The 25,811-nt window shown below is 44.6% G+C and overlaps 1 long non-coding RNA gene across 2 annotated transcripts in view; it reads right to left on the bottom strand.

Moving 5' to 3' along the window:
- LOC129387832 (uncharacterized) overlaps nucleotides 1–25,811 on the bottom strand; it is a 239,617-nt gene that overhangs the window by 9,553 nt on the left and 204,253 nt on the right. Inside the window, exon 1 of one of the 2 annotated variants that reach the window (XR_008614987.2) lies at nucleotides 14,965–15,190. The exons of the other annotated variant lie outside the window; for it this stretch is intronic. This is a non-coding gene — a long non-coding RNA (uncharacterized lncRNA). Of the gene's footprint in view, nucleotides 1–14,964; nucleotides 15,191–25,811 lie in introns of those variants that run through there. 2 annotated transcript variants of the gene reach the window in all.

Raw genomic sequence — 25,811 nt, 5'->3', positions numbered from 1 at the left:
ATATATATATATATATATATATATATATATATATATATATATATATATATATATATATATATATAGAGCATCAGTGCTTATTTTTATACAACGGGCAATAATGGCATTTGCACAAAGTCTCATTTTGTTGTGGTGCACCACACATTGCTTTTTGTTCTCCGTTACAAAATGAATGCAATGGACACCGTGAATGTACACTTGCCCGCATTGCGGGGTGTGCAAGCACACGGCGAAATGACCCTCCTCTCCATAGAGCCATAGAGTTTCGAAATAAATGCCCTAGAGGGAAGTGTGGTGCTAGTATCTACAGGGGCTCTCCTGAGCATTGCCTCAACCTACATGGGAATGAAGGGAAGTACAAGCTTCGGATTTACTTCAATCTTTGACTAGCGGCGCTTGCTTGCGGCGCAGTAAACGAAGCTATACTCAAATATTATAGCGTAAAATATAATTTTATTTCTGCAGTGTATTATATAACACGCAACATATTACGTAAGCTTTGTATGACTTTGAGATTGAAGCACGGTTTGCCACCAGGGCACACCAGGGTATGCATTCTTCTACAGTTCTCTTCCCAATTTAGCACCAGTGAATAATTATTTATTTATTTTTACAACAGCAATAACAACTGTGCATGTACTTATATAAAAATACTCATCAAGAACTTATGGAAATAAAAATTTTGTATTCTGAGAAAGTGTTGCGCCCTTGAGAGGAATGCTACAAGTGTCTGCTAGAATGCCTGCTCGCTGCGAACGCGAGGCTTTTCTTGCAGACAACAGGCACTTGTGAACTCTCTCGCTCTTTCAAAAGGCTGTGTGGGCTTTTACGATTGCTGAACGTCTTTAAGTACTTGTAAGCACATCTGCTGCAGTGCTAGCTAGGACAGCATGTGGCCTCCTACGAGTATGCGTCATTATATTTTATATTGATGTACAGCTTTTGAAGCGCTATGGCATGGCTTTGCACTTACCCATTTTGCAACACTAGACTACAGCCAGAAAGCAGCAACGCTTCCTACCACAAGTAACTTTGTGTTCTCAAAGTCCTAAAACACACATTTCAATGAGCACATAAACGAGCAATGCATAAAGAAGCCCTCAATAAAATTTGGTTTTCAAGCCACTAGAAGTACAACTGTCTATGTCTTGTACCAGTAGCGCCTTCTTTTTGCTCTTCTGAAGTTTCATAAAGCATGCAACGCTACAGCGCCAACCAGGCTCTTTCAACGTTTACGATGCCGTCGCTTTCTCGTCAAGGCTTCGACACCACACCACGACACAAACATCATCCTAGCCACTGGCCCAGCGCGCTATCGCCACTTCGAGCAACAGAACAAAGCCAGAGATCTTTGGGTCGCACTGTCCCACTGCAGGTTATAGCAATTGCACTTGAAGGGAAACAAAAACTGCCAAGAAATACTTGTAGACTAGTTCACCAATGAACAGAATGGCAATCCGTAGCCTGTACTTCCCATCATCCCCATGATGGTTGAACGATCGCAGCACCAGATTTCCCTCTAGTTATACTAATATGAAACTCTATGGCCAGGCCGTTTCGCCAGGCCCCGAACACTCTCAAGTTCAACAAATGGCCACAGAGGGAGAAAAAATTGACCGTGCAGTGCTATTAAAAAAACAGGCAGAGCACATCAATTTAAAAAAGGTTCCCCTGCAAGCATATTATCTCCCACTAGAGACTCCGTAGTAAGTGCAATTTTTACCTACAAGCTTTTTTCAACAATAAACGAAGCGTTTTTATTACAAGACAAAGAGTACAAAATTATCATTCCTAATTTTACATTGTACTTTTTAACACCAACTTTGTTGTTTTTTGCCATTTTAAATGCAAAATAGCATTCAGCATCATCGACCTCCCATGTGACCTCTGGCCTGTATTAAAAATTTTTACAGGTATGTTTGTGTACAGGTATGTTCGTGCATGACAGGTACGGATTCTTTGGTTCATACACCAGTTGGTAATTTGTGCTAAAACCAGTTTGTTGAGCTTCGATATCTCGCATTATTTAACTTGGGGTGTAAGCCCGAAAGCTAGGTTTCAGTCGTGAGCCATGTGGAACATGTCTGCATTGAAATGGGAGCCGGATCCTGCTGCAACTGGGGACGGCAATACCAGTGAGTCTAACATCGCTGCTTCAATCGCTATGTAAGATATTTGTCTCATTAACTTACAGGCGGAGGCAAGTTTACGAACTAGATGCTGCATTACATATGGGCAGTCAGGACCCTCCGTTGCTGTTTCCGAAATAAACTTTCAGTTGCGAGGCCATCATTATACGCACATTCACGAAAGAGAACGGAACGTGCGTCACATTTTTCATCTCGTAGCCATAGCCATGGGTTACTGAGTAGCCTTATCAATATATATATATATATATATATATATATATATATATATATTTCTTTTTCAAGTCCGCCGGCAACTTCTTTCGTCCACAGAACTGAATAACCCTTTGATAAACTGAAGCTAAAGTAATGAATTTAATGTATTAAACAGTTGCACACATGATAATTCACCCATATTTCGTACCTGTTGGTTCCAAATGTTCTTGCTGTTTAGTTTGGTTTACCTCAGGACATTTATTTTTGCAGTATATAGTGAAGCAGTGCATCACGTTCATGCAGAAAAAGAATGCATCATTTCTAATAGCTTCACGTCTTTCATCTATTTGCTTGTGAAACCAGCAGTGTGATCTCTTCTAGTGTATAAACGAGTGCACAAATGTTCTCATTTGTGAGCTTAATAATACTTAAGCTGTTGACATGCATTGTAGTTAGGCAGACATCAATTTTACGGAGAGTAACAATGTTTATTTACCATGCTGCTTATGCACCCTAGAACAAACAGTGTACATTTGCATGTGTTCTGTAGTCACAAACCATTACAATGTACATGTCACACCTTTTTGCATCTCATATTGCAAAATTGTGCTTATTCAATTTCTGATGCAGTCGAAATTTCCATTCCAGACATGCAATATTGACAATGGCACCAGTATAAAGAAGCACACTCCATGCACTAAACAGAAGCTGCTGCCTGCTACATCAAGGCCATTGTGTGGACTTTGGCTGATACTACAAGGTAAACAACAGCTGGTTCAGAAATAAATATGCTTGATATATGCTGTATTGGCTTGCTAGACTTGAGATACATGTCATTTGTTTGTAGCAGATGATATGAATGTTTGTTCATGTTTACAGTTCAGCATAATTGGTTAGAACATAAAAGAAAACTCTACATATGTTTGGATAATCTCAGCTGTATCTCATGTGTCACTGTTCTGCCCCAAGAGAGTCTGTACCAAGTACATCATGGTCATCATGGGAGCCCCCATCTACACCAACAGGAAGGGGCTGGAGCCAAATTCGCAAGGCTTTACACCACGAACAAAGAAGCCATTCCAGAATTATTTGGATGAGATATCAAGTCCACGGACGACTGTGTCAAGAGTGAAAAGAGTCTCCGCCATCATTCCACCAGCACGGATATTGGCCGAGTCATCCCGGTACCTCAAATACAAAAATTCTGCGTCTTCAGACGTACCTGCAACCTCTGTACAAGCACAGACGACGCTGGCCAAGAGTTCCGTCAGCTTGCCCTTCCTTAATGAGCTTCCTGGCCTTGCCAAATTCCATTTGTGCCAAGTATAATTTTTTTTTCAATTAATGAAAGCTTTTTCATTCCACATTATTGTTAGAGATCATTCCCCTTCCTCATCCAAACATTAAAGGTCAACTGATTCTTTGCTCATACTTAATACCAGTCACTATCTAGAAGAATAAAATATCTGTGGTGGTATTTTCTAGTGTACACTGCCATGTGCAGTTCCTCTCCTGAAATAGCTGATGCGGTATTGGCGTGTGTCCTGCATTAACCTTAACACTGTGTGCTATGTAGCATTTAACTTTTCTTAATGTTTTTGGCTTTCAGTGCTTGCAAGGTAGAGTGGATTCTTTTTTGAATGCAAGCTTTCTCATTCCCATATTTAATTCTTAGGCTCATTCAGGATTGCTATTCTTGCTTGATATCCTGTGTTTTTGCACAAGCTACATTGACGTGATTGATTGCAGAATCTGGTTTCGCTGCTGTTCGACTTGGTACTTGTCACCGTGTTACGTTTCTCGTATGTGGGAGCCTGGTCAGTTGCATTGGGAAACAGTCTCTCGAGGCAAACACCTGCTCCTACGGTCCGCACAGTCACATAGACTGCGAATTTACATGCACCGTGGTTGGTGCTCCCCGTTCCGTCCTTTCCTGCAGCTGCTGTGTGCAAATTTTGCTTGTGGCCTTTCTTGGCCATGATTTGGCGTCAACGGAGACTCTCATACATGATTAAATGCTTCTAAGTGTATGAAGTTAATATCCACATGTGTGGAAAGGCCCGCAAAAGTGGCTGAAAAATGGTGATGCCCACAAAACCGACCATGCCCATATTTAGAGAATTTGGGGCACCAAGCCAAGTGTGAGTTACACATTAGTGGCATGTGAAAGAACCAAAAGAAATGTGCAGGTTGGAAAGGAGGCAACGCTAAAATGCCGGGCACTCCACGTCGCTGCGTTGGCTGCGGCAGCAGATGCTTGCATCACTCGATTGCTTCACAATGCAAGTTGCTCATCAACGGCGACTGTCCGTGCAAACACGTGAGACACACTGTCCAATCTGCTGGCGCTGCTGGTTGTTGCTTGTTACCAGACTACCATGCGCGACGAAGGCAAGCACTATGCCTACAGTCGGATGGTTGAATGTGCCGCAAGCGACCTGTGTGCGTGTATACTCACTGTTGTCATGTGGATCGTAGCCAATGTATAGTGTATAGTGCCAATATATAGATTGAGTGTTATGTTAGAGTATGCTGAAGTGATTTGATTGCAGAGTCTTGTTTCAATGCTGTCCCACTTGGTCATGGTTGCCGTGTTACATTTCTCGGATGTGGCGGCCTGGTCAGTTGCATTGGGCAACGGCCTCTCGAGGTAAGCGCCTGCTCCTGTAGTCCGCACAGCGACACAGACTCCGTTTACATATATTGTGATTGGCGCTCCCTGTTCTTCCTTTCCTGCTGCAGCCGTGGGTAAAGTGTGCTTGTGGCCTTCTCCGGCCGCGATTTGGCGTGAACGGAGACTATCATACATGATTACATGGTTTGAGGTGTATGAAGTTGATATCCACATGGGTGGGAAGGCTTGCTAAAGTGGCTGCAAAATGGCGATTCCCACAAAACAGACCATGTGCATATTGAGAGTAGGTGGGGCACCAAGTGTGAGCGACACATTAGCGGCCACCGAAAGAACAAAAAGAAACATGCAGGTAGGATAGGAGGTAACTCTAGAATGCCAGGTAGTTCATGCCGCTGTGTTGGCTATGGCAGCAGGTGCCTGCATCACCCGATTGATTCGCAGTGCAAGTTATGGCGACTGTCAATGCAAACAGGTGAGGCACTGTCAAATCTGCTTGCGCTGCTGGTTGTCACTCGTTACTAGAACGCCATGTGCGATGTAGGCAAGCACTGTGCCTGAAGTCGGATAGCTGAATGTGCTGTAAGTGACCTGTAGTGCGTGAATGCCGACTGTTGTCATGTGGATCTTAGCCAATGTACAGTGTATTGTCTGAACCTTGTGCGGTGATTGAATGCCTAGTCTCATTTGATAATGGTCACTGTGTTATGTTTCTTGGATATGGCGACCTGGTCAGCTGCATAGGCAACAGTCTCTCGAGGTAACCATCTGCTCCTGCAGTCCACACAGCGACAAAGACTCCCAATTTACATGCACTATAATTGGTGCTCTCCCCGTTCAACCTTTCCTGCTGCAGCCACGGGCAAATTATGCTTGTGGGCCTTCATTGGCCGTGATTTGGCGTGAACGAAGACCAGCACATGTGATTACATGGTCCGAAGTGTGTGAAGTTGATAGCCACATGGGTGGAAAGGCCTTCAAAAGTGGCTGCAAAATGGTGATGCTCATATTGAGAATGTGGGGCACCAAGTATGAGCTACACATTAGCGGCCCCCAAAAGAACAAAAAGAAACGTGCAGGTTGGAAAGGAGGTAACGCTAAAATACCGGGTAGTCCGTGTTGCTGTGTTGGTTGCGGCAGCAGATGGCTTCCGTCACCCGATTGCTTCGCAATGCAAGTTACGGTGACTGTCGATGCAAACAGGTGGGGCAATGGCCAATTTGCTTGCCCTGCTGATTGTCGCTCGTTACCAGACCACCATGTGCGATGACGAAAGTGAGCAGTTTACGAGCTCGCGTTAATAGTAATTCAGGCCCTAAATCGAAATCCCGCTTCCAACAGATATTATACTTTAACTTTCTCTCTCAAATGCAATAAATTTTCATTAAAAGTGATCCAGGGGTTATCTCAGAAAAGCGTTTCTGCGTTTTACATGTATTTGAATAGGCCACATCGGAGTTGGGCCCGAGCTTAAACTTCCTCCTAAACAATTTGTCGAGGGATCAAATACATGAATAATAACTGCATTACCATTGCCAAAGATGCTGCAAACGAATTATTGAATGCTACGCAGTGTCAAAACAAGTAATTTATGTATTTTTTCATAAAAAAATATACTCATATGTGCCAAAAATTGTGCCCAAGATAAATGATATCAATGCTTCCATGTTTTTGTATATTTAATAAGTAAAGCAAATATCATACGATCTTTAGAAGTATATCAGTTAAAAACCAGCAAAGCAGTGCATGCCACTGATATGAAAAATGTAAAGGCCATGAAGTGAACAAGTTGAGGACTAATATTTTAATGAAACTTTGTCATTCAAGAACCTTGTTTACATTTTTGTACATATTCAATGGCCAGTGAAAAATCTCAATGACGCTGTCATTTATTCCAATGTATTACGCAGGAGCAGCTCTCACCGGTCGTGTATTGTGAGTAATTGCACCGAAATTATTGTCTCAACAGAGAGCACGTATATAAAGCCGTTCTGCAATATATATGAGGACGAGTCAAATGAAAGTGAGCCAATGCGAATATATGACAAACGGGGTACTTTATTTAAAGGTAGTCTCCATGAGCATTTAGACATATGTCCCATTGACTAAAGAGTCGGGTGATTCCAATCTCATAAAACTCCTTTGGTTGCTGCTTCAAAAAATCTGCAACTGACTCTTTCACGTCATCGTCCGACACGAATATGTTTCCCTTGAGCTGTTTTTTCATTTGTTCCAAAATGTGGAAGTCGCAAGGCGACAGGTCTCAGCTGTATGGGGGATGTTGCAGCGTTTCCTACTTTCACTTTGCCAGTTTTGTATTGACCACATCAACGACGTGGGGACTGGCATTGTCGTGGCACAATTAAAAATTAAATTATGGGATTTTACGTGCCAAAACCACTTTCTGATTATGAGGCATGTCGTAGTGGAGGACTCTAAAAAGTTTGACCACCTGGGGTTCTTTAACGTTCACCTAAATTTAAGTACATGGGTGTTTTCGCATTTCACCCCCATCGAAATGTGGCTGCCGTGGCCGGGATTCGATTCTGTGACCTCGTGCTCAGCAGCCCAACACCATAGCCAGGTCACGGAACAAGATGACCCCATTCGTCAATTTTCCACGTCGTTTGTTCTTGATTGCTACACACAGCCGGTCTGGAATTTCACAATATCGGAAACGATTGATAGTCTCTCCAGCTTTAGCAAATTCTATCAGTAATGGCCCCTTACGATCGAAAAAAAAGTCAACAACACCTTTCGAGCGGAAATAACGGCCTTTGCTTTCTTTGGGGGTGGTGAATTTGAATGTTTACATTGTAAGCTTTGCCGTCGTGTTTCAGGTTCGTAGTAGTAGCACCATGGTTCTTCCCCGATCACAATTGCAGGCAAGAAGTCGTCAGCCTCATTGTGATACCGGATCAGATGAGTCAAGGCAGCGCAGAACCTTCTTCTGGCGGTGGTTCAAAATTTTGGACATCCATTGCGCACACAAGAGCCGATAACCGAGATGTTCATGAATTATGGTGTGAACCGAACCGTGAGTGATGTTGACAAGCTCTGCCAGTTCATCGATGCTTATCCTCCGTTCTTGTCTCATCAGCGCATCAATCTTTGCAATTTTGTTGGAGGTGATTGCACGATGGCTTTGGCTCGGTCTTGGATCGTCTTTGCAACTTTCACGTCCTTCTTTCAACCATTTGCTCCAACGCTTCACAGTGGCCAATGAAACGCAATGTTCAACGCGCACGGCAGCCATACGGCGACAAATTTTTTTTTAGGAAACATTTTCAGTTGTCAAAAACCTCACGGCACCACACTGCTCAACTTCTGAAGCGTTCATTACGTCACGCAACCATGTTCAACCCAGTGTATGAGAGTGTTAAAGACATGTACCCTCACACCTGTGTGTCACTTTTGTAAATGAAAGATGCTTGTGTGCCACGCGCATGCCTCGCAGATAATGAACCGAACCATTATTGCGTGGGATGGGAGTCTCACTTTCATTTCACTCGCCCTCGTTCATTAGAAATGCGAAGATACAATGGAATACGCAAATGCTTGATAAAGGGCAAGAAAGTGTCACTGGAAAGAAAGTTCACTGCATGTATGCACAAAACCTCGCAAGAAGAGATTTAAATATACGTATAAGTCTCCAATAAATCTACGTATCTAAGAAAAAGTCACTATATAATGCGTCAAACAAGGCAAATAAACATGTTGCCCAATCACAGATTCACAGAATCCTAGATCACGCCCCCATTCCATCCGCTCCCCCCGATGTATCGCACGCGACGGAAGGCGGCGCGCTTGCTCTCCGCTTTTTGCCTCTGCGCACGCAAGACTGAGCCACCATCGTCGGCTCACCCATTCCACTACCCTCCCCCTATTCTTTCACTCGCACATACAGCATGTGGCGCCTGGTCACGACGATATCGCCCTTAGACTTCATGTGAAACATGAGGGTGACGGCGACAGCAGGAATGCGTCTGGAGCGTTCATATAATTTCTATCGCAATAATATAATAATAGTATCCAGCAACTCAAGCATCGTGGCCAATTATTTTCCGCAAGAGAAGAAGTAACAAACTGTCACCATGTGACAATTCGCTGTGCCGCAACAATGTATTTTTTTTTGCTTTTGTGGGGCGGGGGCACCGAAATGAAAAAGAATGCAAAAGAGAGTATGTTTGCCACAATCCAATGCCTACTTTGGGCACCTAATGTGGCTACCGAATGAATGTCGAAGAAAACGTGAGACGCTTGGTCCACCAAGAACCATACGCATAGTGCTCAGTATCTTAAACCGGCAAGATAAGACTTTCCGGAGAGGTTGCACTCAAGTGAACACGGTGCAATCAGTCGAGTCTTCACAGTGATGGCAGTGAGTGACTATAGTTTCTTTTTCTCGTCTGCTAGCCAGAAGGCATCCAAAACTCTGCCAGGCAAAAATCCACTCGGCCAGATAAAACCAAATGCGCACCGAAGTGCGCCGCGCGGTGGTCGTGGCAACACGAGAAAACCGCATGCGCTCTGGCTGGCTCTGGCAGCCTCCGGGTAGGGTAGCGATAATAAAAGAAATTAAGAGGCTCAACATGTCCTCACGAATAAGTCAAAGTAGAAAAAATAAATAAGAACGTAGTTACCCTGGCTGGTTTTAGTGTCTTGACATGGATGCTTTGGCGTAGGCGGAAAAAAAAAAAAAAAAAAGAACGTTGATATTTTTTTATGTGACATGACGGCACAAATGAACCACCACAACGCTTCGTCTCATCGGATCTCGGAGCGTGTTTTGTCAACATGTCTGATAGTGTTTTGATATAGCCTGTCTCGTCGTATGTCCCGATCTAAGACTTTAGAAAAGTCAATGCACCTTTGGCGTCAAATGTTTATAACAACATTAAACCCACAAACTTCCGCAATTGAATATCTGAAGCACAACTTTGGAAATGTCAAGGCACGTTTCGCAACAAAAGTTTATGAGAACATTATGCCGATAAAGTTTCGGAATTGAAATCCATGTGCTCCGTAGATTCCGTGGCCTCCGCGCAATTCCGTGGCGAGCCCGTTCACCATTAAAACGCCCTTGAAACTTTGTGCTCAGATGGGGCAACTAGCGTTATGTGACTCCCGATGCATGGGCGTTGCCGCGAAATCCAGCCCAAGTTCGCAATGTTCGTAGTGAAATGTCGAATGTCGTTTTGAGTGTGAAAAAGACATTCTTGACAAAATCCAGAATGATTTCCAGCGCTTGGGGTTGCTTTGGTCGACGGTGCATGGACAGCACGAAAAAACTTCAGGGGGGAGGGGAGGGCTGAATCCCACAAGCCCCCCCCCCCCCCCCCCCGCCCGCTTCGCCTCTGCTGCTTTTCTTCTGCCAATAAAGTCGCACGTCCTGTTCACTCACTTGTGGCTTTTTTGTATGGGCGTCATTAGAGGCTCTTTTGTCTCCTGGCAATTAAAACGTGGCAGCTGAGGCATGCCACAAAGCCAGCAAGACGAGCACGGCGCGTACCCAGTGTACGCCACCGGTAAAAAGCGTCCATATTGAATATTGCAAAAAAAAAAAAAAGAGGAAGAAAATGCATTTCCGCTGGATGGATGGATGTTATGCGTCCCCTTTGGAACGGGGAGGTGGGTTGTGCCACCAAGCTCTTGCTATTATACTGCCTAAAGTCCTACCTAGGTTAAACAATAAAAAACAAAAACAAAACACCATGAACTCCCACAACCAAATTTTCTGATCCCCTATTGCGAACCAATCCTCCGAACGCCTCGAAGCTAAACATTTTGACAGAATTTCCTGTCTGGTTGGGGAAATTGATTAGGACTTTCAGATTGACTCCAACCAAATAACTGAATTTTATCAGCCCAACGTTTCGGAGCCCATTCGGCTCCTTCTTCAGGTGGTTGTTTTTCGGGGGGGTGGCGGTGTGCAGCTTTTAAAGGGTCTTTTGTAAAGACCCTTTAACGTCGGATTAATAAATTCAGTTATTATTGCGAAAGCAACACTGCTCGCACTTTCGGCCCATCGGTGGTCGTGGCGCCTCCTTACACAGCTGCAAGTCATGTGACCGTGTGACGTCACGCCAGACCGAGAGACGGGGCCCCAGCTCGCGGCATCGATGGTGGAGGCGAAGCCTTGCGCGTTGCTGCTGCGGCGCTACCGAGAGAGGGCGCTCGCTGGTGTGACGTCACGCTAGGAGGATAAATGGGGCTACAGCTCGGCTCCTCGCAGTGGTCGGCACGCTGCCTTGCGCTATGTCGGATGATGTATAGCCATAAGTTTAACAAAGGGCAACCATGTCCACACCATCAGCCGAACCAAGGCGCAGCCAAGGATATTGCTTTCGCAATCTTCCAGCCTTAACCAAGCTAAGCCTTCAGCCAATTTTTTTGGTTGGAGTCAGTCTGAAAGTCCTATCCAATCGCCTCTTACTAGCGGTATGGCTCTGCAGAATCTAGATGGATGAATGGATGTTATGAGCGTTTCCTTTTGGAACGGGGTGGTGGGTTGGGCCACCAAGCTCTTGCTATTATACTGCCTGATGTCCAACCTAGGTTAAACAATAAAGAAAAAAGAACGCGATGAACTCCCACAACCAAATTTTCTGATCCCCTATTGCGAATTGTGCTTTTGTACGTCTCCGTTTCTTGTCGTTTCCCTACTTTTCTTCCACCAATCCTCCAATCGCCTTTTACTAATCCCTATTGCGGACATGCTTACTTTTCCACTGCTCTCGCTGAACTCAAGGGCTTCAAGGTGGCCAGTGGTGCCTAAATCGACCGCTGGGTAGACGTCTTCACATTCTAATAAAAATTGGAGGCTTATCAAGGTTAAGCACAGTGGATGCTTCGCATCCACTGGGCTTAACCTTAGTGTATCCTTAGCGCTTGGAGGCATCTTGACCGCATACACGCCCGGCGCAAAGACGCTGGCGCGGTTGCGGGCACAGAGACTGACGCGACGGCGGGCGCGCGCCGCTTCATCCCTGGCGTGACGTCACATATCACGTGATGCAGCGATGGTGGCGCCGACGCCGCGTCGCGCGCGACGGCGCGAACCGAAGCGTGGAGGCCTCCGCCGGGCGACGTCCGACGGCGCGATATGAGGCCCCATCTGCAGCCGGTGTGACGTCATCACGTGACGTCACATCATGTGATCTCACTTCAGGGTCAATGGTGGCCACCGCCGGGAGGCGACCGACGGCGCGATATGAGGCCCCATCTGCAGCCGGTGTGACGTCATCACGTGACGTCATGCCACGTGACCTACTTGAAGGTCAATGGTGGCCACCGCCAGGAGGCGACCGACGGCGCGATATGAGGCCCCATCTGCAGCCGGTGTGGCGTCATCACGTGACGTCATGTCACGTGACCTACTTGAAGATCACTTGAAGGTCAATGGTGGCCACCGCCGGGCGTCGCGCGAAGGCCCGAAACCTACGTTAATATGCTTCGCATAAAACATGCTCCATAGTTTCCCTAGCTTTACTGCAGCAAGCACATGCCACTTCTTCCTTCTTATATCTCTCTTTATAGGTGCGTGTTCTAAGGCATCCCGATCTCGCTTCGAAAAGTAATGAGCTTCCCTTTGAGTTATCATAAATTGTTTCTTTCCTGATTTCGTTTTTTCCTTTTGACTACTTAATCATGGCTTGCTTACTTGCTCAAGTACTTACTCCGCTTCCTGTTAAAGTAGCGCCATCTGTCGGGCCCCCGCTAAGTTCCATGCGCTGCCGCTTCTTATTATTGGCGGCGAGCTCAAGCACTGGAAAAGCTAGCGCCACCGTCGGCGTGACGTGGCATGAAGGATCACGTGGACACAGCGGCCGTGTCGGCTGCTTCGGAAGCGCCGAAGCGAGCTGAAAACGAAAGTTTAAAGTCCCACCTGCGCCGCGGTTCTGATTAAGTGGTGGGGCTTTACCGCCTTGGGTGTCTGCTTGACAACATTTGAAAGTGCTATATAGGTAGTGGCTGCCTTTGGAGGCGTGCGGCATGGTAGGCAACTGCTCGGTGCCGCAGGGCCGGACGCACGCAACGGAGCCCGGTGTCAGCCTTATTCACACGTAGCCACAGGGCAAGGAGCTGCGTGAAGTTTGGCTGGCGAAACTTAGAACCGGCAGACAGCCATAGGCTATGACTCGGGTATGCAGCAAGCACAGACGCGAGGAACAGTTCTGCTACGGCGCCGGGACTGCGCGATGTTCGGTGAGTAGCAGAAAACGCGCACCGAGACGCTCGCCCGCGCCCGCTGCCCGGCTAATGTCATGACGGTTTGGTCTATGAACTTGTTGATGCTAGATACTGACAAGTTCACTGGAACGGAAAGGGAGCGGTAAGACACACATTATAAAAAGGCACGGGATATGGTCATGTTTGTGTTATGAATTAATGCACTGGATTACGAAAATCAAGCAGAGGGAAATCGCACGCTGAGAAGACCGATAAACATACAGTGCGACGCAACTTCAGAAATAATATTGAAATGTCCAAGAATTTAGAAGACAAAAAAAGATTGAATCGTTGCGACTGCACACCACAGTAGCTAGGCGTCGAAGTCTATATATAACGGAATTATTTTTGAACAGTTCTGATAGCTAGTGTACTGTCAAATGCTCATATGCTGCGGCCTAAAGCTCACGGCATGGTGCGAAAACGCGCTCACAGCGAAAGCAAATCATTGTGCGCGGACATGCATGCAGACGCGCAGTCGGTCGCTGCGAACCCGTGCGATCGCTGGATTGAGGCTCCATTCTATTATGCCCCATTTGGTTATACAGACAGCCCACTATAAGAACATATTTCACATAGTTTACTCTCAGCGTTTGCCTACCTTTCACGCAAGAAGCCGGTTCGGGAGACTCCATCGTGGCGACCGAGCGCAGTGGCGTTCACGTACCGTACGTATTCGGTAAAGGGATAGCGTCTGTAAACGATTCCGTGCTTTCCATAGAGTTTCCTACAAAAATTTTTGTAGGAAACTCTATGGTGCTTTCAGTTTGCCAAAAATTATTATATCGACAGTCAAAAACTTCCCTCCTTTTGAGAGTACCTGCATAAATGTCCAGGAGGGTTGCCGCGTGGTGTTTTTATTGAGCGCCGTAACCGAAACCTATATGAGGAGCGCGCCGCGTGATACCTCATACTACGCAAGGGAGGCGCTTCCGACAGATGGCGACTCCGCAACTCCTCGCCGCCATAGCCACCCTCAGGGAGAAGCACACCTGACCTCTAAAGGTGGCATCGTAGGAAGACTGGGTCACACCGCAAGCAGATGCCACCAGAAGAATTAACGCTTTGCTGTCCTTGGCGAAGGAGGCAAGCATCGTTCCTTTCACCTGATCCCTTACCCCTATCTCAGGCCACGGGCCATCTCTTCCAATAAAAGTTTCAATCAATCAATCTTATTTTCGTACCACTGTGAAAGGGACAGTTTCCCTTCTCTAAAGTTGGTTTTTTTATTCTATGGCTTCGCCACGCGCTCGCGCGCCCCGTAATATTTTGTGGGCGAGTGTAACCTAACCTCCCTAACGTGCGTCTCGATGCAATTAGTCGTAGGGACGCAGATATATTATTCGCATCGTGACACAGTTTTCAGACTGCCAACGAAGTAATGTATGTCAATAAACGGTATAGCTCGCGTTTATATAATTACAGCACCAGCTTAAAAAAGTAGTAAATCTTCGACCATGAGGAAACTAGGCGGGAACTACTGAGGAAACTACTCGGCAAGAATCGGTTCCCGATGTAACAGTTTGAACACTGAGAATCGATACTAACGGCATGAGTGATCCTACACCAACGAAAATGCAATCTCAACTAGACGAGTTTATTAATTGTGGGTATTTGCGGGTATTAACATACCCGCAAAGAAATTCGAAACAATAACCGACACGCACTAGTTCAGGTGAAACAATTAACCAATGCTGGTCATAATGCTGAAATCGTGCAACACAGCTTTCAAAAGAGGTAAGCAGTTTGATCACTTACCCAAATGACGCTGCGCCTTCAAAACAGAAAGACACAGAGCAGGCGATGCGCGCACGGAACAAACCCGTTGAACACGTTAAAAAGCGCGCTGGTCATGCGGACGCAGTGCACGGGTACAGTGAACCAACCTTAGCACGGGAGCACAGGTAAGGTGACGGGAGTGCCAGCGTTGGAAGTGGCCAGGCCATGGCCAAGCCCTGCAGCGTAGCACACCTACTGTTGTGCCGCCATGCCATATTATATTAGCTGGTCAAACTTTATTCAAATATTTTTATTAAAAATTGTACCAATTCAGTAATAACTTCACACATTTTTATTAAAAGTTCTTGTTGTATTGTGATTAAGGGCACACGAAACATTGGCATGGCTTTAGTTTCGGATGGCGCGGTAAATTTGAATTGGCAGATAGTGATACGCGCGCTGCCACCGACAGCGGACTTTGCGAAATCGTCTCGTGCACAAGCCTTGCAGTACACCGGTTGGTTATTGCATTCCGCGGAGTGCTGTTATATGAGTACTTTGATTAATTAATTAATTAATTAATTAATTAATTAATTAATTAATTAATTAATTAAATACTGCGGTTATCTTAGGCATGAAAGCTTTACGAAAAGGGCTTTGCAATACACTGCTGAAATACAATGGAGATGCTTTCTAGTGACAACACTAGAACATATAACGCGGACAAATTCCTAACATCTGCACGTGCCGCGATTCTCTCTTTCTAAGCCTACATATACATATAGAAGCTTGCTTATACAGATCTTGCAAACGTATTTGGGGAACATAATACGTGAATATATGTCAGCACTGCACACTCCATAACACTATGTATGTTCAATAATTCATACGCAGCAATTTACGAGGCGCGTTGCCAAAAGGGGCTTTCTTTGATGATGCAAAATTTCTGCACAACAGGAATAGAGAAAAGTGACGTGAAGGTTTCACAGTATTCATGCAAAGAATAAGGAAAAAGCACATAGCGACACCACTTGTAAAGTTAACATACAAATTTTCATCACGTCAGAACGATCGTGTTTGCCTCCATTCCTTTCGTCTACATTTGCAGCTATTCTTTCTTGCGTATTTTTGTTTGTATTCCCGGGAATTTCATTGCGAGCGCGGCGATAGCAGGGCCGTCAATTGCTTCCACGCGCGAAATGTACAAACCATGTCTGACTGATCGAAGACGGCACTACTGTAACTTAAATGAAGCATAGCATTCCTGACTTCCCAGCGTGTAGGACCGCAGCGTTCCCGGGAAACTAAGTGACCAGTTTCCCCCTTTCTTCCTTCTCATTAGCTCTGCTATAAGCGCTATCCAAAGCTCTAGAAAGGCCGAAGACACTATGAACTCTCAAGGCCATCTGCTTTGCGTGAGGCTCAGTACCGCATTGTTCGGGCGGCCTGTCCCGCCATTTTTACCCGGGAGCGCAAGTTTCGAACGGCAAGAGGCAGGCAGACACGACAATAGGCGGACGATACGCAGCTCAGGGCTTCATGGAAAATGTTTTCCTTTTTCTTACTTTTAAGTTTTAAATGCTGTTCAACTTCGCCGAAAATATTTTAGGCGCGCTCAAGGCCGCATGCGCGCGTGAGATTCGTGAACCACGATGTTAGGACCACTGAGAATTGACACTGTAACGTGCAACCTATGACGATCCGCCCTCTGCAAAACCCGCAGAGGGCGGATAAATCAACGGATCTCTTAGGCATGTAGGGCTCTCTGGACTGTACTTTCCGGCGATAAGGTAGCCTCGCCGCCTACGGGAATATCTGACTGAGCTATGTCGGATGCTCTGTTGCCATAGTCGGAAGTACGAATTTTTCTAAATGTTTTCTTCTTTTTCTTTTTTATTCTGACGATGGCGAGCGTAAATTTCACCTTCTCCAGTGCACTACATCTGCAGGCTTGGAGTGACGCTTGACACCGGCAAAAGATGGTGAGAGCAGGTACAACCAAATTAGGAAGGCCCACTAAGCTTCAACAAAGACACTCCCTCACCAGAACAGGAATTGGCCTCCCTGGTGCAGTATTAGGCCACTCCCTTTCTCATGATAACCCATGGCCCTCAGCCCCCAGCATCTGCGGAGCCCCTGACTAAGGCGGCGGTCAGACCTGTAACGCAGCAGAGGGCGCTAAGAATATCTGGCTCCGGACAGGCCGCCAATGGTAACACCCTCGCAACCTTTAACACCCGAACTTTGTCGAGTGGGGCTAGCTTAGCAGGACTCTTTGAGGAACTGTCAGGCATTGTTTGGGTATCATTGGCCTTAGTGAGGTTAGAAGAACTGGTGAGGCTTATATAGTGCTGACTACGAGTGATGACTACGAGATACGAAGCAGTTCGGAGTAGGATTCCTAATCCATAAGGACATATCGGGCAACACTGACGAATTCTACAGCATTAATGAGAGGGTAGCAGTAGTCGTAACCAAACTTAATAAGAGGTATAGATTAAAGGTAGTACAAGCCTACGCTCCAACATCCGGTCACAATGATGCTGAAGTAGATCAGTTTCATGAATATGTTGAATTAGCTTTGAAGAACCAAGTTGCGCATTAAAAAGAAGACAACCACAAGAAAAAGGTGACGGAGACGGAAAGAGCGCACACTATCAACTTTTTTTTGTTTACTCTCTCCCTCCCATTCTCCTCATCCTTTCATTGGCTGTGATTTTGCATATATAAAGCACCTTCACACAAATAAAGCCAGTTGATAGTTTGCGCCCTTTCCGTCTCCGTTGCCTTTTCTTGTGGTTGTCTTTTTTTGAATGCGCAACTTCGTTCTTCAACGCAATGCACCAACTAGTCCAGCAAGTTCTTCTAAATGTTGGATTAGCGATGAGAAAAGTGCAAACTCAGTATACTCTAGTAATGGGCGACTTCAATGCAAAAGTGGGGGAAAAGCAAGCCGGTGAACAAGCAATTGGCAACTACGGCGTCGATTCTAGGAACGTTGGAGGATAGATTCTGGTAGAATTCGCGTAAAGGAATAAGCTGCGAATAATAAACACCTTTTTCAGGAAGCGTAGCAACAGAAAGCCGACATGCAAAAGCCCTAATGGTGAAACAAGAAATGAAATTGATTTCATACTTTCTGCCCATCCCAGCATAGTGCAGGAGGTAGAAGTGATAGGTATGGTAAAGTGCAGTGATCATAGATTAGTGAGGGCTAGGATTCACCTCAATTTGAAGTGAGAAAGAGCAAAATTGGTCAAGAAGAAACAGGTCAACCTAGAGACAGTAAGGGTAAAAGCAGACAAATTCAGGCTGGTACCTGCGAACAGATACGCAGCCTTAGAACGGAGGGATGAAGATGACAGAGGTAATGAATGAAACCGTAACTCGGCTGGCTTCAGAGGCAGCAATCGAAGTGGGAGGCAAGGAACCAAGGCAACCAGTAAGCAAGCTCTCCCAAGTAACAAAGGATCTAATAAAGAAATGACAAAGAATGAAAGTGTTCAACTGAAGATATAAGATAGAATTCGCGGAACTGTCAAAACTGATCAACAAGGCGAAAATAAGGGATATTTGAAATTATAACATGGGAAAGACTGAAGAAGCCGTAAAATATGGACGCAGCCTGAAATCACTGAGAAGAAAACTTGGCATAGGACAAACCAAGATGTATGCACTGAAAGATAAGCAGGGTAATATCATCAGCAATCTCGAAGGTATAGTAACAGCAGCGGAAGAACTTTATATTGACCTGTACTGTACCTAGAGGAGTCAGAATGCCTCCATTCGAAGCACTGATGAACAGGATACAGAAACTCCTCCTATAACTGGCGATGAGGTCAGAAGGGCCTGGCAAGGCATGAAACGGGGAAGAGCGGCAGGAGAAAATGCAATAACAGTCGATTTAATCAAAAATGAAGGAGACATAATGCTCGGAAAACTGGCGGCTTTCTATAAGAAGTGTCTATTGACTGCAAGGGTCCCAGAAAACTGGAATAATGCAAATATTATACTAATCCACAAAAAGGGAGATGTTAAAGAATTGAAAAACTATATAGGCCACTAGCTCACTCCCAGTATTATATAAAATATTCACCAAGATAACTTGCAATAGTGTAAGGGCAACTCTGGACTTTAGCCAACCAAGGGAACAGGCTGGCTTCAGGAAGGGATACTCTACTATGGATCACATCCATGTCAATAATCAGGTAATCGATAAATCCGCAGAGTACAATCAGCATCTCTATATGGCTTTCATAGATTACGAAAAGGCATTTGATTCAGTAGAGATACCAGTAGTCATACAGCATTACGTAATCAAGGAGTACAGACTGCCTAAGTAAATGTCTTGGAAAATATCTACAGAGATTCCACAGCTACCTTAATTCTGCACAAGAAAAGTAGGAAGACAGCTATAAAGAAAGGAGTCAGACAAGGAGGCACAATCTCTCTAACGCTATTCACTGCGTGCTTGGAAGAAGTATTCAAGCGACTAAACTGGGAAGGCTTAGGAGTAAGGATCGGCGGGGAATATCTGAGCAACCTTTGGTTTGCCGATGACATTGTTCTATTCCGCAATACTTGCAGACGAGTTACAATAAATGACTGAGGACCTTAAAGAAGAGAGTGCAAGAGTGGGGTTGAAGATTAATATGCAGAAGACAAAGATAATGATGAATAGCCGGGCAAGGGAACAAGAGTTCTGGATCGCCAGTCAGCCTCTAGAGTCTGTGATGGAGTACGCTTACCTAGGTCAATTAATCACAGGGGACACTGATCATGAGCAGGAAATTCACAGAAGAATAAAAATGGGTTGGATCGCATACGGCAGACATTGCCAGCTCCTGAATGGAAGCTTAACATTATCATTGAAAAATAAGGTGTACAATCAGTGCATTTTACCGGTGCTGACATATGGGGCAGAGACTTGGAGACTGACAAAGAAGCTTGAGAACAAGTTAAGTACCACACAAAGAGCGATGGAACGAAGAATGCGAGGCATAACGTTAAGAGACAGAAAGAGAGCGGTTTGGCTCAGACAGCAAACGGGTATAGCCGATATTCTAATTGACATTAGGAGAAAAAAATTGAGCTGGGCAGGTAATGTAATGCGCAGGTTAGATAACCGTTGGACCATGAGGGTTACAGAACGGGTGCCAAGAGATGGGAAGCGCAGTCGAGGACGGCAGAACACTAGGTGGGGCGATGAAATTAGGAAATTCGCGGGCGCTAGTTGGAATCGGTTGGCACACAACAGGGGTAATTGGAGATCGCAGGGAGAGGCCTTCGTCCTGCAGTGGACATAGAATGGGCTGCTGCTGCTGATGATGATGACGATGAAATACTGGGGACACGTGATCCAAGCAGGGAGGGCGAAATATGGTACATACAATGAAAATAAGAATGACAAAACAAACAAAAACCATAAGATTACAAGATTAGAATGTTGATTCAATTATACAATTCCATTCGGTTACAGTTCGAGGAAAAAAAAGAAAACTTATGTATGTTCGTTCGTGCAAAATAAGGAGTTAATGCACCATGTCTGTGGTGGCGTGTAGTTCTAGTTGATAACTGCGATAAACATTCAGATGGGTCAAGGGATAGATTGTTAGTGTGCAGTAGTTAAGGAATTCAAGTCTCTGTTTCTTTGTTCTAAGCTCACGTGTTTGAATGTTGTTAATTTTCATAAGTTCGGTGGGGTAATCAGATATTGACAATTTGTTGAATATAAATCTGACCGCTTTTCTCTGAATTCTCTCAAGACTATTGATATTAGTTTTTGTGTACGGATCCCAAACTATGCATGCATATTCCAGCTTAGGTCTAATAAGGGAGAGGCAGCATAAAATTTTAACGTTAGAAGGGGCTTTCTTATGTTTGTGTTTTAAGAAGCATAGCTTTCTGAAGGCTGAAGCGCAAGTATTAGTTATGTGATCGTTCCATGATAGTGTATTGTTAAGGGTCACTCCTAGGAATTTATTACTAGCGACTTCATGAAGAGGTGATGAATCTAAATGATAGGCATAAAGCAGGGCTGATTTCGTATGTGTCATTTGCACTAGTACGCTATTATCTTCATTTAGTGTCATTCCCCAGCACCTGCACCATGCAAGAATATTATTTAAGCTACAACATAAACTAGTTTGATCATGGATAGAAACAATATCTTTAAAGAGTACACAATCTTCGGGAAATAATAGAATTTGTACATCACCTTCAACCATATTAACAATATCATCAATATATAGAACAAAAATAAGAGGACCGAGGACGCTGCCCTGGCGAACACCCGATGTAACCGGAAGGCTGCCAGATTTTCCGCCATTTATTTCAACGAATTGTTTACGGTTAGATAAATAAGCAAAAACCCAAGAGATAAACATCTGAGGGATTCCTGCATTTTCAAGTTTTAGAATTAATTCATCATGCTGGACCGTATCGAATGCCTTACGGAAGTCAAGGAAAATTATGTCTATCTGTCCGTTCTTGTCAAAGGTTAAAAAAAGAATTATGGGATTTTACGTGACAAAACCACTTTCTGATTATGAGGCACGCCGTAGTGGAGGACTCCGGAAATTTCGACCACATGAGGTTCTTTAACGTGCACCTAAATCTAAGTACACGGGTGTTTTCGCATTTCGCCCCCATAGAAATGCGGCCGCCGTGGCCGGGATACGATCCCGCGACCTCGTGCTCAGCAGCTTAACACCATAGTCACTGAGCAATCACGGCGGGTTGTCAAAGGTTGATGCAAAGGAACCAGCTGTGTGACAGTCGAATACCCTCTACTGAACCCGTGCTGAAAGTTAGTTAACATGAAATGCTTTTCTAGATATTTGGTTATGCTTTTTGCTATGATATGTTCGATGAATTTGCAGCATGATGACGTTAAAGAAATAAGATGGTAATTTTCAACAAGTAGACGGTTTCCCTTTTTATGAAATGGTGCAATTCCGGCTGTCCTATTCCAATCACTCGGTAATTCAGACGACAATAATGAAGCTTGGAATATTATAACAATAATCTTTGATAAGGTTACAGCATATATACGGAGAAACAAGTTAGGAATATTGTACGGCCCACTTGAACATTTGGGTTTTAGGTTCAACACCATAGATAGTACGCCAGCACATGATATAAAGTTTACATCAAACGGTTGCTACACTGTGCAGTTACATGAATAATCACTAAGGTTCGAGAGACACTGTGAAAAAAACATTAAAGTGATGAGCAAGTTCTACTATCTCCGTAACCACCTGTCCATTTATTGTCATTTGGGATATTGGTTTCTTCTCCTCGGCGATGGAATTCCAAAATTTACTTGGATCGTTAGTAATAAAATTAGGTAGTGATGAGCTAAAATAATAATCCTTTGAACTACGCACGGCAAGTGCTAGCTTGCCTTGCACTTCAGATGTCCAGTTTGGCTGCGCACGAGCCTTCTTTAATGTCTTAATTTAGCGTTTCATATGAATGACATTGCGATTGATCATGGTGTTTGCTTGTGAACTTGTTTTTTCTTATTTGGTATGAAATAATTAAGACAAAAATGACACATGTCCTTAAAGCGGGTCCAAAGTTAGTCAACATTATTTTCGTAAAAATCAGTTAGACAATTTTCCAAGTAATCAATCACGCATGCGTCGTTAGCGCGAGAATAATCTTTGACAAATTGACAGATGATTTTTTAGTTTTAGCACAGGAATCAAGTAGTATGAAAACACAAACAAGATAGTGGTCATATAGCCCCTGCTCGATCAGCACCCTGAATTCAGCGAATTCGCGAGCAAAGAAAACAAGGTCCAAAACTGAAGATGAAGAACCTTGTACACGTGTCGGCTCAAGAAGAACTTGTCCGAGATCATGTGCTAATATTATATCAAATAGTACATTAATATCCTGACTATGAAGTGGCCCAGACTGCAGGCACAACCAATCTACTCCGGGCAAATTAAAATCACCTACGAGAATAATTTTACTGTTTAAGTACTTATTCATACGAAACCGTAATTCGTGCAAAAACTTCAGGAGGGGCGTCGGGAGGTCTGTAAGTTGCGAACAGAACGAGGGCGTAACCCCAAAGAGATACATTAATACATAAACTTTCCAACGTGGGCATTAGTCATAAAACGACTGCTTCTATCTGACTTTTAATTAGGACCACCACATCTCCTCCCCTAGAAGACCCATCCACGCAATAAACACCATAGGGCTATAGGAGGGAAGAAATATGTCTTGGTTGTCAATATCCTCGAAGCCAAATTTCCGTAATAACAGTAATGTGTGGGTCGTGCTGAAGCGACAGTACTTCCAGGGAATCTGTTTTATTTAGAATACTTCTAGCATTAACATTAATTAATCGTAGTTGCTTATTCCGTGAAGGCTCATTGATTCACGATTGTGTTCGCTGAGGGCGACCATCTGCAACCTGTACCCGTATGTTTTGCGACTTGTCCCAAAAGAAAACATGCTTGTCTATTCCGAGCTTGTCGTACACAAGTGTGACCTTCTTTCCTTGAAGTTTATCGTTTCTTGCACTTTCCCACAGTCATCATCATCATCATCAGCCTAGTTACGCCCACTGCAAGGCAAAGGCCTCTCCCATACTTCTCCAACTACCCTGGTCATGTACTAATTGTGGCCAAGTTGTCCCTGCAAACGTCTTAATGTCATCCGCCCACCTAACTTTCTGCCGCCCCCTACTACGCTTCCCTTCCCTTGGAATCCAGTCCGTAACCCTTAATGACCATCGGCTATCTTCCCTCCTCATTACATGTCCGGCCCATGCCCATTTCTTTTTCTTGATTTCAACTAAGATGTCATTTACCCGCGTTTGTTCCCTCACCCAATCTGCTCTTTTCTTATCCCTTAACGTTACACCTATCATTCTTCTTTCCATAGCTCGTTGCGTCGTCCTCAATTTCAGCAGAACCCTTTTCGTAAGCCTCCAGGTTTCTGCCCCGTAGGTGAGTACTGGTAAGACACAGCTGTTATACACTTTCCTCTTGAGGGATAGTGGCAACCTGCTGTTCATGATTTGAGAATGCCTGCCAAACGCACCCCAACCAATTCTTATTCGTCTGGTTATTTCAGTCTCATGATCCGGATCCGTGGTCACTACCTGCCCTAAGTAGATGTATTCCCTTACCACTTCCAGTGCCTCGCTACCTATCGTAAACTGCTGTTCTCTTCCGAGACTGTTAAACATTACTTTAGTTTTCTGTAGATTAATTTTCAGACCCACCCTTCTGATTTGCCTCTCCAGGTCAGTGAGCATACATTGTAATTGGTCTCCTGAGTTCCTAAGCAAGGCAATATCATCAGCGAATCGCAAGTTGCTAAGGTATTCTCCATCAACTTTTATCCCCAATTCTTCCCACTCCAGGTTTCTGAATACCTTCTGTAAACATGCTGTGAATAGCATTGGAGATATCGTATCTCCCTGTCTGACGCCTTTCTTTAGTGGGATTTTGTTGCTTTCCTTGTGGAGAATTACGGTGGCTGTGGAACCGCTATAGATATCTTCCAGTATCTTTACATATGGCTCATCTACACCCTGATTCCGTAGTGCCTTCATGACTGCTGAGGTTTCGACTGAATCAAATGCTTTTTCGTAATCAATGAAAGCTATATATAATGGTTGGTTATATTCCGCACATTTCTCTATCACCTGATTGATAGTGTGAATATGGTCTATTGTTGAGTAGCCTTTACGGAATCCTGCCTGGTCCTTTGGTTGACAGAAGTCTAAGGTATTCCTGATTCTATTTGCGATTACCTTAGTAAATACTTTGTAGGCAACGGACAGTAAGCTGATCGGTCTATAATTTTTCAAGTCTTTGGCGTCCCCTTTCTTATGGATTAGGATTATGTTAGCGTTCTTCCAAGATTCCTGTACGTTCGAGGTCATCAGGCATTGTGTATATAGGGCGGCCAATCTTTCTAGGACAGTGTTCCCACCATCCTTCAACAAATCTGCTGTTACCTGATCCTCGCTAGCTGCCTTCCCCCTCTGCATAGCTCCCAAGGCGTTCTTTACCTCTTCCGGTGTTGCTTGTGGGATTTCAAGTTCCTCTAGACTATTCTCTCTCACCTTATCGTCGTGGGTGCCACTGGTACTGTATAAATCTCTATAGAACTCCTCAGCCACTTGAACTATCTCATCCATATTAGTAATGATATTGCCGGCTTTGTCTCTTAACGCATACATCTGATTCTTGCCAATACCTAGTTTCTTCTTTACTGCTTTTAGGCTTCCTCCGTTCCTGAGAGCATGTTCAATTCTATCCATGTTATACTTCCTTATGTCAGCTGTCTTACGCTTGTTGATTAACTTCGAAAGTTCTGCCAGTTCTATTCTAGCTGTAGGGTTAGAGGCTTTCATACATTGGCGTTTCTTGATCAGATCTTTCGTCTCCTGCGATAGCTTACTGGTTTCCTATTTAACGGCGTTACCACCGATTTCTATTGCGCACTCCTTAATGATGCCCATAAGATTGTCGTTCATTGCTTCAACACTATGGTCCTCTTCCTGGGTTAAAGCCGAATACCTGTTCTGTAGCTTGATCGGGAATTCCTCTAGTTTCCCTCTTACCGCTAACTCATTGATTGGCTTCTTATGTACCAGTTTCTTCCGTTCCCTCCTCAAGTCAAGGCTAATTCGATTTCTTACCATCCTATGGTCACTGCAGCGCACCTTGCCGAGCACGTCTACATCTTGTATGATGCCAGGGTTCGCGCAGAATATGAAGTCGATTTCATTTCTAGTCTCACCATTCGGGCTCCTCCACGTCCACTTTCGGCTAACCCGCTTGCGGAAAAAGGTATTCATTATCCGCATATTATTCTGTTCTGCAAACTCTACTAATAACTCTCCTCTGCTA

The sequence above is a fragment of the Dermacentor andersoni genome, chromosome 2 (genome assembly GCF_023375885.2).
Source record: "Dermacentor andersoni chromosome 2, qqDerAnde1_hic_scaffold, whole genome shotgun sequence".
In the NCBI taxonomy this organism is placed as follows: Eukaryota; Metazoa; Arthropoda; class Arachnida; order Ixodida; family Ixodidae; genus Dermacentor; species Dermacentor andersoni.
The sequence above is the reverse complement of the archived record's forward strand: the minus strand, read 5'-3'. Positions and strand labels throughout refer to the sequence as shown.